Here is a 17,113-nt window from a genome sequence, read left to right as displayed (position 1 = left end):
TCCGGTGAAGAAATGGGCAGAAAACATGAATAGACACTTCTCTAAAGAAGACATCCAGATGGCCAACAGGCACATGAAAAGATGCTCAACGTTGCTCCTCATCAGGGAAATACAAATCAAAAGCACACTCAGATATCACCTCACGCCAGTCAGAGTGGCCAAAATGAACAAATCAGGAGACTATAGATGCTGGTGAGGATGTGGAGAAATGGGAACCCTCTTGCACTGTTGGTGGGAATGCAAACTGGTGCAGCCGCTCTGGAAAACAGTGTGGAGGTTCTTCAAAAAATTAAAAATAGATGTGCCCTATGACCCAGCAGTAGCACTGCTAGGAATTTACCCAAGGGATACAGGAGTACTGATGCATAGGGCTACTTGTACCCCAATGTTTATAGCAGCACTCTCAACAATAGCCAAATTGTGGAAAAAAGCCTAGATGTCCATCAACTGATGAATGGATAAAGAAATTTTGGTTTATATACACAATGGAGTACTACGTGGCAATGAGAAAGTATGAAATATGGCCTTTTGTAGCAACGTGGATAGAACTGGAGAGTGTGATGCTAAGTGAAATAAGCCATACAGAGAAAGACAGATACCATATGTTTTCACTCTTATGTGGATTCTGAGAAACTTAACAGAAGACCATGGGGGAGAGGAAGGGAAAAAAAAAAAAAGGAGGTTATAGTGGGAGAGAGCCAAAGCATAAGAGACTCTTAAAAACTGAGAACAAACTGAGGGTTGATGGGGGTGGGAGGGAGGAGAGGGTAGGTGATGGGCATTGAAGAGGGCATCTTTTGGGATGGGCACTGGGTGTTGTATGGAAACCAATTTGACAATAAATTTTATATATTAAAAAAAATACAAATAAAAATAAAAAATAAATGAACACAAACTCCTGGAATTCTATTTTAATTAAATACCCAATATATCTTTTTCCACCCTCCATTCCCCTGTATAGCCAGCATGCACATGCACATGTGAACATGTACACTCACATGCACACTCCTTGTTCTTTCTCTTCCTCTATTTCTCATCATCTTGGTTTTCACCATCTGTTTCTCAAGCCAATAGTCTGAGAGTCCCCCTCAACTCCTGCCTCCTCAACCCTTCTCATGTCTTCACTCTGGCCTCTGCAGCCCACATCTCACAGCGGACCCTGGCCCAATCTCTGAGCAGTACTGTCAACATCTTGACTCCAGGTCTTGCTGTCTCAGCCAGTAAAACCCCAACCCTGGGTCAGTTCAGCTGCTCTTCCCTCCTACCCCAGGCTGGGAGGACTGTTGGAGAAAACTGTACAGGAGCGCAGATCATGTCACTGCACATTTTTGTTAGGGAAAACTGACATGTTTATTATATGGAGTCTCTTAATTCATGAACAGCACATGTTTTTTCCATTGTTTTAGATCTACTTTGATTGATCCATGTACCAGCATTGTCCAGTTTTCAGCATCCATGGTGTGCATATGGTTTTCTTTTATTAAATATAATTTATTGTCAAATTGGTTTCCATACAACACCCAGTGCTCATCCCAACAGGTGCCCTCCTCAATGCCCAACGCCCACTTTCCCCTCTCCCCCACCCCCCATCAACCCTCAGTTTGTTCTCAGTATTTAAGAGTCTCTTATGGTTTGCCTCCTTACTTCTCTGTAACTTTTTTCCCCCTTCCCCTCCCCCCGTTTCTGTTGAGTTTCTCAGGACCCACATATGAGTGAAAACATATGGTATCTATCTTTCTCTGCCTGCACGTCACTGCACGTTCAGTCTCCAGCTTCCACTGGGCCCCGTATACCTGCCGTCCTGTTGCCCTTGTCAGCTGTCTTCCCAGCAGCCATTCCAAGTGTCCCTCTATGTCGTGCCCTCCTGCAGTTCTAGAGGATTCACGCTACCCAGATCCCTCTGACCTCCACTCCACTGATCCCACTGCACACAAGATGTCTCCACCTGGGTGTCTTCAGCCACCTCAAGCCCAGCATGCTCCTGAGACCTGCTCTCTCCTGCATTCCTCTGTGAATGGAACCACTATTCATTCACACATTTGCCCACATCAAAAATTCAGGTGTCATCTCCTCCAATCAATCATATAATAACTGTTTATTGAACACTTACCAGGAACCAGTGTTCCAAACATAATATGCATCAGTTGATTTAATCACGACAACCATCGGTGGAGGTGCTATTATTTTCCCCAAATCACAGACTAAAAAACAAAACAAAACAAAGAAAACAAACAAACAAACAAAACCAGAGGCACAGAGAAGGTATACAAACTGCTCCCGTTTCCATACTGGTAAAGGCTAGAGCTGGGAGGAGAGCCACTCACTCTAGTTCCAGAGTCCACACTCTTTTTGTTTTAATATGAAATTTATTGTCAAATTAGTTTCCATACAACACCCAGTGCTCATCCCAACAGATGCCCTCCTCAATGCCCATCACCCACCCTCCCCGCCCTCCCACCCCCCATCAACCTTCAGCTTATTCTCAGTTTTTAAGAGTCTCTTATGCTTTGGCTCTCTCCCTCTCTAACCTTTTTTTTTTTCCTTCCCCTCCCCCATGGTCTTCTGTTAAGTTTTTCAGGATCCACATAAGAGTGAAAACATATGATACCTGTCTTTCTCTGTATGACTTATTTCACTTAGCATCACACTTTCCAGTTCCATCCACGTTGCTACAAAAGGCCATATTTCAAACTTTCTCATTGCCACGTAGTACTCCATTGTGTATATAAACCACAATTTCTTTATCCATTCATCAATTGATGGACATTTAGGCTCTTTCCATAACTTGGCTATTGTTTAAAGTGCTACTATAAACATTGGGGTGCAAATGCCCCTATGCATCAGTACTCCTGTATCCTTTGCAGTGCTACTGCTGGGTCATAGGGCACATCTATTTTTAATTTTTTGAGGAATCTCCACACTGTTTTCCAGAGCGGCTGCACCAGTTTGCATTCCCACCAACAGCGCAAGAGGGTTCCCATTTCTCCACATCCTCACCACACTCTTAATCATGAGGTTATTCTGCCTCGACCTTCTGGATATCTCACAAATCCATCTTCTCCTTTCCATCCCAGTGGCCCTCTTTTATTATTGTAACCCTCATGCCTTGCCCAGGTGACCAGAACAACCTCTTAGCTGACCTCCCTAACTCCAGCATCATATCCTCACAATACCCCCATTTTCTAGCCATTCTCTGTACTGAAGCCACAGTGACCTTTCTAAAGGGAAAATGCACGGGCTCTGTGCTGACAGCTCAGAGCCTGGAGCCTGCTTTGGATTCTGTGTCTCCCTCTCTCTCTGCCCTTCCCCCGCTCATGCTCTGTCTCTCTCTCTGTCAAAAATAAATAAACATTTTTAAAAAATCTAAAGAGAAAATGCAGTCATATCATTTCCCTGCCTAAAAACCTTCAGTCCAGAATATTCTGTAAGCACCTTAGCATGACAAACATCCCAGGAACTTGCTCATCTTGTGCTTTATGCTCAACTCACAGTTCGCAATCTCAAATGCTCACACACCTCTAGACTCCTAGTGCCACCTGGAATGCCTTTCCTTCCACACCCCCACCCCTGCTAATGCCCATTCCTCTTTCTGGACTCAGATGTCACCTTTTTCAGAAAGCCTTCTCTGACCCTGCAAGGTTACCCCTTCTTTATGATCTCATGCTCACCACTATCATGGTTATTTATTCAACTCCCTCTGCCAATAGACTGTAAGTTCCTCAAGAACAGAAACTTTGTCTTTTCCATCACTGTGTTCTCAGTGTCCAGTACACTGCCTCATACATATGTTTATTTAATAAATATGCTAAAATTAATTAATCCATATAAATGACTTCCCACAGTCCCCAAATGTGCCTGGCTATTTCATACCTCTATATGCTTGTATAAACTCATTCTTTCTTCTCACTTCCCGATCCACATCTGCCTAGCAAACTTCTATTTATCCCATAAAACCCATCACAAAGGTCCCGAAAAGTAAGTCTTTCCCTAATGCAAACAAAGAGTGTCAATCACTCTGTCCTTTGCATATGCCTCTATTATTGAATGTAATCCACTGTATTGCAGTTATTTGCTTACAAAGCTATTTCTACCTCCAAAATATAAGCTTGACTGTAGGGAGTATGTGCAAACGCAAAGAAAAAAGGCTCAGTTAATATTTGTTGAATTTAACTTAATATTAAATAGTACATATAAAAGAAATTTTCATGAGACTAAAATATTTTTTCAGAAAAACTATTTTCCCTCTTTTGTTTTCCTTAATTTAAATGTTAACCATGGGCTCCTTCTGTGTTTCAATGTACTCGAGTGTAGATTAAGTCACAGTATCTTCTTTCAGAGAAAAGACAAGAAAAGGTATTCTCAGCTAATGCCTAGAAGGGAGAACCAGACAGGCTGGGGTTTGCAAAAAAGCTCTGCTTGATAGAGTTGCAGCCTTGGATTCTAACAACAACAACAAAAGTTTTAGGATATTCTTTTTTTATATATAAAGTTTGTTTGTTTGTTTGTTTGTTTGTTTGTTTGTTTGTTTGTTTTGAGAGGGAGAGAGAGCATGAGCAGGGCAGAGAGAGAGAGAGAATCCCAAGCAGGCTCCACACTGTCAGTGCAGAGCCCAATGTGGAGCTCCGAGTGACAAACCACGAGATTGTGACCTGAGCTGAAACCAAGAATTGGGTGCCTAACTGACTGAGCCACCCAGGTGCCCCATAGGATAGATATTCTTAGGCACAAAATTCATTTTCTGCACGAAGTTGAGTTTTGCTCACCTCTGAGAACTCATAAGGGAGCTGAGTCTACAAGTGTTTAAATGTCGAAGGGGTTGCTGTCTGGGAAAGCAGAATTTCATGACATATATTATTAAATTAGAATGCCCCCCCCCAGACCCTGTGGGGACATGTACATGCCACATAAACAACCATCATGATCATCATAACCGTCCCCCATTCCTCATTTCTGTCCATCTCTTCTTGCTTTCCCTTCATCTAAAATGTCTCAAAGACTTACTGCCTTGTATTTTTATTCTTGCCTTCTCCTTCCATCCCCAAGTCCCTCCTTTGTTGAGAGCCAGACAAAAAATTGGCATATGGGCTCCCAGTTGAAATCTCAGAACAAGTTAAAATCTTTTCTCCCCTGTGAGCAACATGTAAGATGAAAACAAATCTCAAAGAACTTCTGTGCCAAACACTGTCTTTCATGTTTATTCGTGCATTGCAGTAGCCCACATGCCTCTAACACATTTAACTAAATATATAGGTTGACAGACTAAAGATGTTTTCCCATAGTTTTGAAAAATAATTTTTTTCCTCTCAGAAGGTATTGTCAGCAGTAATAAACCAAAATCCTGAAGAAGTATTCTGTTTTTGTTAAGGCCAAAGGTTTTGGAGTCATCAGACCTGGGTTTTAATCTTCCAAAGCCTCTATTTTCTCATCTGTAGAACGGAGATAACGGTAGTGAGCCTACTCTAATAAGTTATCTATTACCATGTAACAAATTGCTCCAAAACTTAGCAGTTAGAAACAACACAAAACATTGTGTCATTTCTCACAGTTTCTGTGATTCAAGAATTTGAAAGACGCTGGTGTAGGTGATTCTGGCTTAGGCTCTCTTAGGAGTTTGCAGTCAAAGCTGGCAGCAAGGGCTGCAGCTATCTGAAGGCTTAACTAAGGTTGGAAAAATGCACTTCCAAGATGGCTCACTCACACAGCTAGCAAGATGGTCCTGGCTCTCGGGGGGGACACCTCAATTCCTCTCCTCATGGGTCCCTCTAAAGGGCTGCTTAAGTGTCCTCATGGCATGATGACCTTCAGAGCAAGCAACCCAAGAGACCAAGGGAGAGGCTGCAATGTCCTTTGTGACCCAGAAGTCACACACCATCATTTATGCAACACCAATCATCCTCATTCAGTGTGGGAGAAGCCACACTAGGACGTGATTACCAGGAAGGGAGGCTCACCAGGAGCCATCTTGAAAGCCAGCTACTACATTGACCCCGTGTTTAGTACGAGGATTAAATGAAGATAGTGTATATAAAGTACTTTACTTTGTATAGTACCTGGCATATAATTGTTCTTAGTGTTAGCATTAGCAGAAAGTTTGGTGTAAGAAGAAAAGCGATGAATTTGTTCATGTCTTCAGTTTCTGCTACTGCCACAGCAAGGGCAGGGCAATTGTACTCTGGAACACTGATAAATTTTTCTTTAGCCCCAAACACCATTTTAGCAGGAAAACACCAAAGAAAAAATTAGGGGAAATGCTCAAGTGCAACATGACTTTTGTTTTAATCTTACTTCATCTTCTGTGTTTCTACTGTTTCTAAAGCTGCCATGCTCCCTGGTTTTCTATTTGTCTTATCTCTTTTAAGTTGGATTACTTTAGATGTCACAGGTTTCCCATTGGCCTCTGCTCTCTTTCTCCTTGAAATACTTCCTGAAAACAATCTATCTCTGAAGAATGTATGACCTATTATATCTGATGTAGATTAGAGAGATAACGTTCACAAAGAATCCTCTTGTTTGACCCATGTTGAAGAAAAGAAAAATGAAGATGTATTTTTTTCTGGTTACCAATTGCAATGTGGGAGGTGGAAGGGTAGGGCAGAGGCGAGTGTTCCCCACACCAACAAGCAATTCTCACGATACCAGTTGGCTGTCCTACAATTCAACTCAATTCTGACATTATCAACCCAGAGCTAGCATCAGATTCCACAAGTTAAGGGTTCATTCCTACAAGACCCTCTCCCCCAGGACCACCAGATGCTCATCACAAGCCCAGAGTATTACCTGTACTTCTGAGCAACTAGAGATAAATCAGAGGTTCCCAACACCCCCTCCTCAGGTTTGATTAATTTGCTAGAGTGACTCCCAGAACTCAGAGAAACATTTCACTTAACTAGAGCATTGGTTTATTATAAAAGCATATAACTTAGGAACAGCCAGATAGAAGAGATGCAGAGGACAAGGATGTGGGAAGGGGTACAGAACTTCCATGCCTTCTCCCAAAGCTCCACTCTCCCCAAATCTCTACATGTTCACCAACCTGCTCACCAAACCCTGTCCTCTTGGGCATTTATGGAGGATTTACTACATAGGCATGATTGATCAAACTATTAGCCTTTAAAAACTGATTCTTGGCTCTGCACTGAATGTGGAGCCTGCTTGGGATTCTCTCTCTCCCTCTCTCTCTGCCCCTTTCCTGCTCACACGCTCTCTCTCTCAAAATAAATAAATATTTTTTAAAAATTTTTAATTAAAAAAGAATAACAACACTGATTCAACCTCCAGCCCCACTCTCCTCCAGTCTCTCCTCCCCAGAGGTGGGTGGGACTGAAAGTTCCAACCCTGGAATCAGATGGTTGGTTCTTCTGGCAACCAGCCCCCCATTCTCAGGCGGGGTCCAAAGGTCATTCATTAACATAACAAAAGACACCTTTATTGCTTTCCTCCCTTAGGAAATTCCAAGGGTTTTAGGAGCCCTGTAAAGAAATGATGAAAACCAAATACATACTTCGTGTTATAAACCCAAATATCACAAGATGCATGGTGAGAACTAATTTTCCTAGGCTTCAAATTACAAAACGAACTGCTTCTCAGAGGAAAAAAAAAATGTCAAGTGCTAGAAGCTTGTTCAAACTTAGAACCAGGCCAGACACAGTCAGGGGTAAAGTCAAACAGCCAACTCTGGGCCATATGGGAAGAAGGTAATGTTAAAAAACAAAATTCAACTAAGTAAACTTGAAGATCAAGCTGGCTTTATTCAATTATTCATGAATAGGGCAGCATCTCATTGAGTAAAAAGAAAGGAGCTCCAAAAACTACTAAATGGAAGGGTTTTATAGGCAGATGGGGGTGGGAAAAGAAAGTTAAAGTAATGGATTATTTCAGGCAACAGTCACCTTTCTACAGCGGATGGATCGGATTACCTCCCTACTGCGGACCAGGTAATTCCAGATCGAATAGGTAAAGGTAATATTCCTAGGAGAGGCCGAAACTGCAATCAGATTAGGTAGTAAGTCTTGATTTACTGACATGGGCTTAGCACAAGTGACACTATGTGGGGTCTGTTGTTTCTTTTTTTCTTTTCTTTTCTTTTTTTTTTTTTTCAACACTAAGGACAGGAATAGAGAGAGCTACAGCTGCAGAAAGTGCTTATTTATTATTTGTGAGCCCCAATTCACATCATTTTCATGATTTAAACCAAGAATTTACAAGTATTACTGTTCCACAATAAATTGCTTTTCTCATATGGAATTCAATTATCTTTCGATTTAATAGAGTATCTACTACTTGCAAAGTACTATATTAATTAAAAATAAAATCAGGGGCGCGTGGGTGTCTCAGTGGCTTGAGCATCTGACTCTAGATTTTGGTTCAGGGCATGATCTCATGGTTCATGAGTTCAAGCCCCACATGATTCATGAGTCCAAGCCCTGCTTGGGATTCTCTCTCTCACCCTCTCTCTCTGTCCCTCCCCAGCTTGCACGCACACCCACTTTCTCTCTCTCAAAATCAATAAACTTTAAAAATAAATAAATTAAATTTAAAAAAATAAAAATCATATTGGTTTTGAAGAGTGAAGAAGAAACTGAGTATTACAGCCTCTAGCATACAGTAACAAGCACCCAGAAATCTAACTGGATTTTGACTTTGATTTTGCATATCTTCCCACATTCAGCCTTGGTCACAACTCTAAGTGAAAAGCATTGTTGCAATTTGATTGAGCATGTGATAAATTTTGCTTTTAGTTACAATGAGGTGGATAAAAGATAAAGTGATACAGTCTTTTAAAAAATTTTACTGTGGGGGCGCCTGGGTGGCGCAGTCGGTTAAGCATCCGACTTCAGCCAGGTCACGATCTTGCGGTCTGGAGTTCGAGCCCCGCGTCAGGCTCTGGGCTGATGGCTCAGAGCCTGGAGCCTGTTTCCGATTCTGTGTCTCCCTCTCTCTCTGCCCCTCCCCCGTTCATGCTCTGTCTCTCTCTGTCCAAAAAATAAAGAAACGTTGAAAAAAAAAATTTTACTATGAAAGTTTACATACATACAGAAAAGTTATATCCATTACAGCTCAATTAATTTACCACATGAACATCCATGTTATGATCACGCAGGTAAAGAAACAGAACACTGTCAGCACCCCCAGAAGGACCCTCACATCCCTTCTCAATCACTAAGCCCTTTCTCCCTACTCAAGGCAATCACTATCTTCACTTTTGTAGAAATCACTTCCTCGATTTTCTTTTATTACCTAAGCATGGATCCCTAAACACTATAGTTTTGCCCAGTTTCTAATATTTGAAACAATGGAATCATACAGTAGGCAGTCTTCTGTGTCTGGCTTCCTCTGTTCTGCTCTATGTACCTATTTCATTGCATATAGCTGTAATCTCTTTTCATTTTTTAATAGTTCACTATTTGAAATATACTATTATTTATGAATCCATTCTACTACTGGTTAACATTTGAGTTGTTTCCAGCTTGAGGTTACATGAATAAGACAGTTATGAACAGTCTTATAAATGTCTTTCTGCACACAAGGCAAAGCAGACCATATATCTTGGAATGGAAGTGCTGGGTTGTAGGGTAAGAGTATCTGAAACTATGGTAGATAATGCTAAACAGTTTTCCAAAGTCATTGTACCTATCTATGCTCTCACCAGTAGTGTATGAGAGATCTGGTTGCCATCCAAATTTGCTAACACTTGCTATTAGCAACCTAAATTTTAGCTAACCAATGATGTATCATCATAGCTCATTGTCCTATTAATTTGCATTTCCCTGATAACTAATGAGATTGAGTAGGTTCACATATGTTGACTGCCCATTTGGATGTCCCCTTTTATGTAATGTTGTGTGAGGTGTTCAAATCTCTTGACTTTTTCAGTTGGGTTGTCTTTTATTTCTCAATTTGTAGAAGTCCTTCAAATATTCTGGATGCAAACACTTTGTCAGTTCCATATTTTTGTAGATGTCTTTGCCCACTCTATGGCTTGTTTTTTCAATTCAAGTGGCTTCATGGGCCAACTTCCAGTTCATCCCTATTCCTTTGAGGCAGCCTTTTGAGGTCCAAACCCCAACAGGAATTCACCTGGAGTCTCCAAACTTGGCAGGCCCTAGTCACCAATCTCTGTTGCCTTAGTCCACAAAGACTGTCCCAACTCTTAGTCTCTCAGCTTCTTCCTTGGAATTTGCATGTGCTCTCAGGGGTTCTAAGTTTGAGGCTCACTTCCCTGGGTACCTGTACCCCCTAGAGCTGGCCTGATAATTCTTCACCACCTTGTCACCTTCTAGTGCCCTGAAGAAGGCTTTTGTTTATAATCTTTCCAGGTTTCCTAGATGTCCTCAGCAGGAGGACAGACCTGCACTACCCAGTCTACCCTTCTCAGAAGCAGACATCATCGAGGCACCTGGGTGGCTGTTGGTTCAACGTCCAACTTCAGCTCAGGTCATGATCTCACGGTCCGTGAGTTCGAGCCCCACATTGGGCTCTGTGCTGACAGCTCAGAGCCTGGAGCCTGCTTCAGATTCTGTGTCTCCCTCTCTCTCTGCCCCTCCCCCACTCACACTCTGTCTCTCTCTCTCTCTCAAAAACATAAATAAACATTTAAAAAAAAAAGCAGACATCCTCATTTGCCGAGTGTAGATGGTAGAAGGGGAGAAAACCTAATTCGTGTCTAATGAATTTTCCACTGCAAAAATAGAACATTGTTTAAAATTTGAAGATAAAATTGAAAAATGAAGCACAATACAAACAATGCCCAGGACTAGTAAAAGTTAAGTTAGAGCACTCCTCAGATGTCTGAAATTAACCTGGATTATCCATTTATGTCACCTAATCCAAGATTTATAGAGCTGATATCTTGACATTGTGATTTATTTTAGGTATCAAGTTGAGATACAATTATTGTCAACTTGGTGTATTAACAATGAAAATTTACTTGCAGAACTTTAATGGACAGAAGTAAACATTTTAAATTTCTCCACCAAGCAACCAAGGACATATTTTCAAGCCCCTTCTTATTTGAAGAACCAAAAAAAAGCAATATATTTTTTTGAAAAGGTATATTAAAATTGAGACTCTGAGCTTTAGCTAGATCTTCTTTCAGAAAGTGTCCTGATCCATGTATGGATCTGAATTATGAGACACTATTACAGATACCCTCAGATAACATGGTAAAATGCATAGTTCTTGTCTCTGGAATGCCCAGCCTCTCCTTCCAAGTCCATTAACCCTACTGGTACACTCTGGTCCCTTCTGTCTAGGTTCTCAGGCTGCCCTGTTTCCCCTGATCAAACTACAAGATTATTTAGAGATAAATCTCTGGAACTCTCTTCTTCTGCCCCACCCCCTTTCCCATGCTAACTTAGATTCATCCTATAGGGGTCAGTTGAAACATCACTGCCTCTAGAAAGCCTTTCCTGAAGTCTCATAGCAATTTCACTTTTCACATATGGAGTAAATAATTTGTGTAACTACATTTCTATGTCTGCCTTCTTCACCAGAGAGCAAGTCCCATGAGATAAGAGACCTTGACCATTATCCTCATCACTGGCGTATATGCCTAAAATAATGCCTAACATGGAGTCAATATTTGTTGAATGATTGGATAGGTAGCTAAATCACTAAACCACTTATGCTTTCTTTTTTTAAAAAAAAAGGAATCATGGGGCGCCTGGGTGGCTCAGCTGGTTAAGCTACTGACTTTGGCTCAGGTCATGATCTCGAAGTTTGTGAGTTCAAGCCCTGCGTTGGGCTCTGTGCTGACAGCTCAGAGCCTGGAGCCTACTTCAGATTCTATGTCTCCCCCTTTCTCTATGCCTCCCCTGCTCACACTCTGTGTCTCTCTGTCTCTCAATAATAAATATTTAAAAATTTTTAACAAAAAATAAAAAAATTTTAAAAATAAAAAATAAAAGGAATCATTTGTCAGATATTTATAAGTTTTTACCACCCTGTATCTATTTATCCTGCTTCCGGTATTAAAATCATTTTCCCTCAAGGAATCACCCCACTCCGTACCCCAGTCCAGAAGAGGCTTATCCCAATATCACATCTCTCTGGCCACAGTGATTGGTCCTGGACATGGCAAGTGATTAAAGTCAAACCAGTTGGAGCCAATGAGGCTTAATTCTGATTACATTGGAACGGCTGCCAAAGAGGCATGCTTTCTTTCCATTGAGGTTGCTAACTAGGTTATGAGCTTGAAGCTGTCGGCAGCCCTCTTGCCCCTCTGAGAGGAGAGAGGGTGTTAAGAATGAAGCCATACATGAACACTGTACCATGAGACTGAATTCTGATGACATCATTTAAATCCTTAGATCCAGCCAGGAATTTCTAAGTTATCTGAGCCAATTAATGTTCTTTGACACAAATGTCATTTGAGCTATATTCTGTGGACACAATCTCTTGACAAAGTGAATTCCTTATAAATAATTGCAGTCTATTATTTCTAATGTGTTACCACGGCATGAATAGCTTGAGAACCATTTAGAACAAAGTTTGCAAAGGCAGTTCTTGATGGTCTTGTTAATTTTGTCAAATATGCTGATATAAACATGGCAGACAAGCTATTTTAAATCCATGTTTGCTTTGTTAAAATATAATAACTTCTACTTTATATACCATTGATTCTGTTAGCACCAGATCCTGCAGACCAGTTGGCTTGTAGAAGCACACAAACGGAATGCCTCTGACTTCTACAACTATTACACAGGATGAATGTTCATTTGAAGAATTTGCTTCAATTCACACCACACACACATCACTCAAGGTGAACAATTTTATAAGCTTCTTATGAATGCTAGGTAATTCATATTGTTTACATTGCAGCAATTCATAAACAAATACAGTTATTTATGAATTTGCTACAATGAAAAAGAGATATTGAAATTACCATTCATTGATAACTAAAATTCCTTATTTTGAATTTAACCATCAAATCAATCACTCAAATTAACCATCAACTCATATTTTAATATCAACAACAGATGTAACGGCCCCCTCCTGTTGGCTTAGCAAAAATTAAAAATAATTGTTTAAAAAAAGCTGCAGTCTATCATTTCTTTGCAACTCCTTTGTGGAAGAATTATAAGCAAAGGAAAATAGTGGGTGTGTAAATTTCTTTTCCTAACACAACAATCCCTAATTCAAGTGTCCTTTCCTCCAGTGTGCTGTATTATTCTATCAATTATTCTAATTATTCTAATTATTCTAATTACTCAATTATTCTAATTATGAAATTTTCTAACATGAGAAAATATCTTCTCATATGCCTATAATGGGATTAGTAAATAATTTTCTCAAATCTACGTATCTTACTTGGATTCAAGAATGCATGCTCAATTAGGAATACTCTCCAAAGCTTTTAACTCCTTTTAATTTTTTTTTTAACGTTTATTTATTTTTGAGACAAAGACAGAGCATGAATGGGGGAGGGTCAGAGAGAGAGGGAGACACAGAATCGGAAGCAGGCTCCAGGCTCTGAGCCATCAGCCCAGAGCCCGACACGGGGCTCGAACTCACGGACCGTGAGATCGTGACCTGAGCCGAAGTCAGACGCTCAACCGACTGAGCCACCCAGGCGCCCCTTAACTCCTTTTAACAATCTACTTTTATAAAGGATTTCTTTGGGCTGTCTAGTATAATTCCCACACACACACCCACCCACCCATTCTCCCATTCTCCTTCTTCCTATAAGAACCCAATGCCCTATCCAGAAAACATAGAGACCCAGCCAATCAGAGTATCCAATTATCCTATGTTCTGGCTGGTCTTGTGTGTGAGCATGAATCCTCCCCTTGAATGACAGCTGGACCTTGACAAAGAGAATATTTTTCCCTTGGATTTCCTGGGCTGAAAATGAATTTAAAGCTATTGGCAGCCATCTTCCCCACCACATGCAAAAGGCTTTTTTTTTTTTTTCCTAATATGTATTTATTTATTTTGAGAGAGTGAAAGAAAGAGTGAGCAGGGGAGGGGCAGAGAGAGGGAGAGAGAATCCTAAGCTGGCTTCAAGCTCAGCTTGAAGCATGACCAAAGGACTCAATCTCACAACCATGAGTTCGTGACCTGAGGTGAAATCAGGAGTCAGACGCGTAACCAACTGAGTTGCCCAGGCGTTCCAGGGAAAAGGATTTCTTGCAGAAAAAGCCAAGGAGATAAAAGCAGAAACGTGAGCAAGATGGATAGATGACAGGAGGAAAGAATGATGAATGTGAGTTCATTGTATTGCTATTGAAAGCAATGCTAAACTTTGTGGCCCTGGTACAAGTGGTTCATCTTTTGATCCTATCAGCCATCACGGTGTCCTAACTGAATGGACTAATAAATTCCTTATTGTAATTAAGCTGTATTGAAGTTTGAACTAAGTTTCTACTACTTGAAACCTAGGAATCATACATTTACTTAAAATTTATTCCTGGGATTTATTACCAAGATTTGCAAATAACTAATATGTAATGGAGCAAGTTGCTATTTATGAAGCAAACTGAAAATGTCTTATTTCTATTAGAATAGGAGAGAAAAAGCTTATACATTTTGCACTTACATATAACACATAGACTAAGTCATTTGTACCATTAAATGTACCGTCCAGGATGCCTAAAAATCTGGAAATCATGAAAAGTCATTAGATATTTGGATTAAGTAACCCAGGACAGGTAATTCCATACACAAATTAGTTCATATCTGAACATAGCTAGCACATGGCACAGTCTCTGCAGAAGTTCACATGGATCCAAAAATTCTGGGTCATCTGAGTCCAGAAGATAATTAGATATAGTTCATTTTCATACTTTAAAGAAGTATACAACCCTATAGAGGGTTATAGACAAAATTCTTTACGGAAAATTGGTACATTTTACATGCATTTCTTCTAAGCACTAACAAAGTGAAGTTATTTGCCAACATTATTTAAAAGTGATCTGGGGCACCTGGATGGCTCAGTCAGTTAAGTGTCCAACTTCAGCTCAGGTCATGATCTCAGGGCTCGTGAGTTTGAGCCCCATGTCAGGCTCTGTGCTGAAAGCTCAGATCCTGGAGCCTGCTTCAGATTCTGTGTCTCCCTCTCTCTGCCTTTCCCCCAACCTTCTCTCTAAAAAATAAATAAACATCAAAAAAAATTTTTTTAAGTGATCTTATTTGTTAATCAAATCCTCTGACAAAAATAATGCCTGGGAATCAGACTTCCTTTCACAGAAAATATTTAGAATCCCTTTCATGAAGCCAGCCATACATATTAGAGCAAACCCAGATTTACTCATTGACCCTTCTGTGGCTCCAACTAACATCAATGAAGAAAGGCACTGGTGCTTTCATCAATCTCCACCAGTCATTGGGAATGTGGTAATTCCCAGAAGCAAGTGAACAGCAAGCTGCTTGACCCTGCTCAAACTGAGTGCTTTCAACAGGGATCACTGTCTCATACATCCTCACTAGCAGCTACTTGTTAAATGCTATATGTCTACTTTTTATTAAAATGTCAAAAGTAATTCTTTTAATTCATACTGGATGACTGTCGTAACAGAATTCAGTAATGAAAACCAATGACAGAGATTAGTTACATACTATAAAACTGTACTTGAGCCGTCTGGCATAAAACAGGGCCATTTTTCTTCTCTCAGTTATCACACTGGTAAATATTGACTAGGAAATTCTTAGTGTGTTGGTGCCACAGAGCTTGGCCAGATCGATTTCTATTACAATAGTATGAAAAATGCCTGTATCCAGCCTACATTTCTAATAAGAACAAAAATAATTTTTTCTCCTAAAATAAGGAGGACTTCGGGGCGCCTGGGTGGCGCAGTCGGTTAAGCGTCCGACTTCAGCCAGGTCATGATCTCGCAGTCCGTGAGTTCGAGCCCCGCGTCAGGCTCTGGGCTGATGGCTCAGAGCCTGGAGCCTGTTTCTGATTCTGTGTCTCCCTCTCTCTCTGCCCCTCCCCTGTTCATGCTCTGTCTCTCTCTGTCCCAAAAATAAATAAACGTTGAAAAAAAATTTAAAAAAAAAAAATAATAAGGAGGACTTCCATTTCCAATAATGGCAGGTAACAGTTGGTTGAACCAACCATTCAAGTGAACACTACTAAAAACTTCAGGTGAAAAAAAACTGTAATCTTCTTAAAAGTATTAAAAGGCTATCAATATAGTAAGCAATTACCAGACCAAAATCTAAATGCAATCAAACACAAGAGAAGTAAGCAAAGCACTAACCTCCATAACCACTTTTGCTCCAGGGCACTCACTAACCTTGAAAACCTGGGGCTTTGTTTGGTGGCCTTGCTGGGCAGTGAAACAGAAGTCAACGATTAGAGTCTGCTCAAGATGGGAAATATAATGAGAACTCTTTTTTCACTTTACACTGGGACCCAAAATTAAAACTGGCCACTCCAACACCATCCCCAAAAAGCCATAGTAAAACTTGTCAAGGTGCTAAGCAAAGAAAGAAAAGAAAAATAAAGGAAAAAATATCCCCAAAGTTGGGGTCACTTGTGATTCAAAATTGCAGCCCGTGTCCATACTACTAAACTGTCCAGAGAACTTAAAATCATGAGTTAGGTCTAGGGAAGTCCCAGATTAACAGATTCTAAGGTGCAGGGCAGAAGCAAATATCATTCTCCTGTCAAGGAAAGCACCATCAATGCCAGACCTCATAAACTAAATATCCCTACAAATAATATTTTAGGACAATGAGGAATAGAAATAAGCAAACACACAAGAAAACTAGACACCATGAACACAATTAGCAGAAGCTAAAGATATCAGAAAGACCATCAAAGGCTTCATATAGGGGACTTATTAGATACAGACCATAAAACAACTGTGTTTTTACTGTTTGAACTACTAACAGATAAATCCAAAGATATCTTCAGGGCACATGAATCATTTTTTTTTAATTACAACAATTCTGGGGTGCCTGGGTGGCTCAGTGGGTTAAGTCTGACTCTTGATTTCAGCTCAGGTCATGATCTCATGGTTTGTGAGTTCAAGCCCCACATCAGTTCTGCGCTGACAGCTCAGAACGTGCTTGGAATTCTCTCTCTCCCTCTCTCTCTCTGCCCCTCCCCAACTCATGCTTTCTCTCAATAAATAAATAAACAGATTTTAAAATTAAAAAAATAATAAAA

General features: G+C 40.4%; 1 protein-coding gene across 24 annotated transcripts in view; it reads right to left on the bottom strand.

Moving 5' to 3' along the window:
* The window catches only part of HYDIN (HYDIN axonemal central pair apparatus protein), a 433,865-nt gene that overhangs the window by 350,209 nt on the left and 66,543 nt on the right, over positions 1 to 17,113 (bottom strand). The window contains exon 1 of one of the 24 annotated variants that reach the window (XM_045046333.1): positions 2,111 to 2,338. The exons of the other annotated variants lie outside the window; for them this stretch is intronic. The gene's annotated coding sequence lies outside the window, so the exon portion shown is untranslated. Of the gene's footprint in view, positions 1 to 2,110; positions 2,339 to 17,113 lie in introns of those variants that run through there. 24 annotated transcript variants of the gene reach the window in all.

This window comes from Felis catus, chromosome E2, assembly GCF_018350175.1.
Source record: "Felis catus isolate Fca126 chromosome E2, F.catus_Fca126_mat1.0, whole genome shotgun sequence".
Taxonomy (NCBI): Eukaryota; Metazoa; Chordata; class Mammalia; order Carnivora; family Felidae; genus Felis; species Felis catus.
Note: the sequence above shows the minus strand (reverse complement) of the source record. Positions and strands in the feature narration are given on the sequence as shown.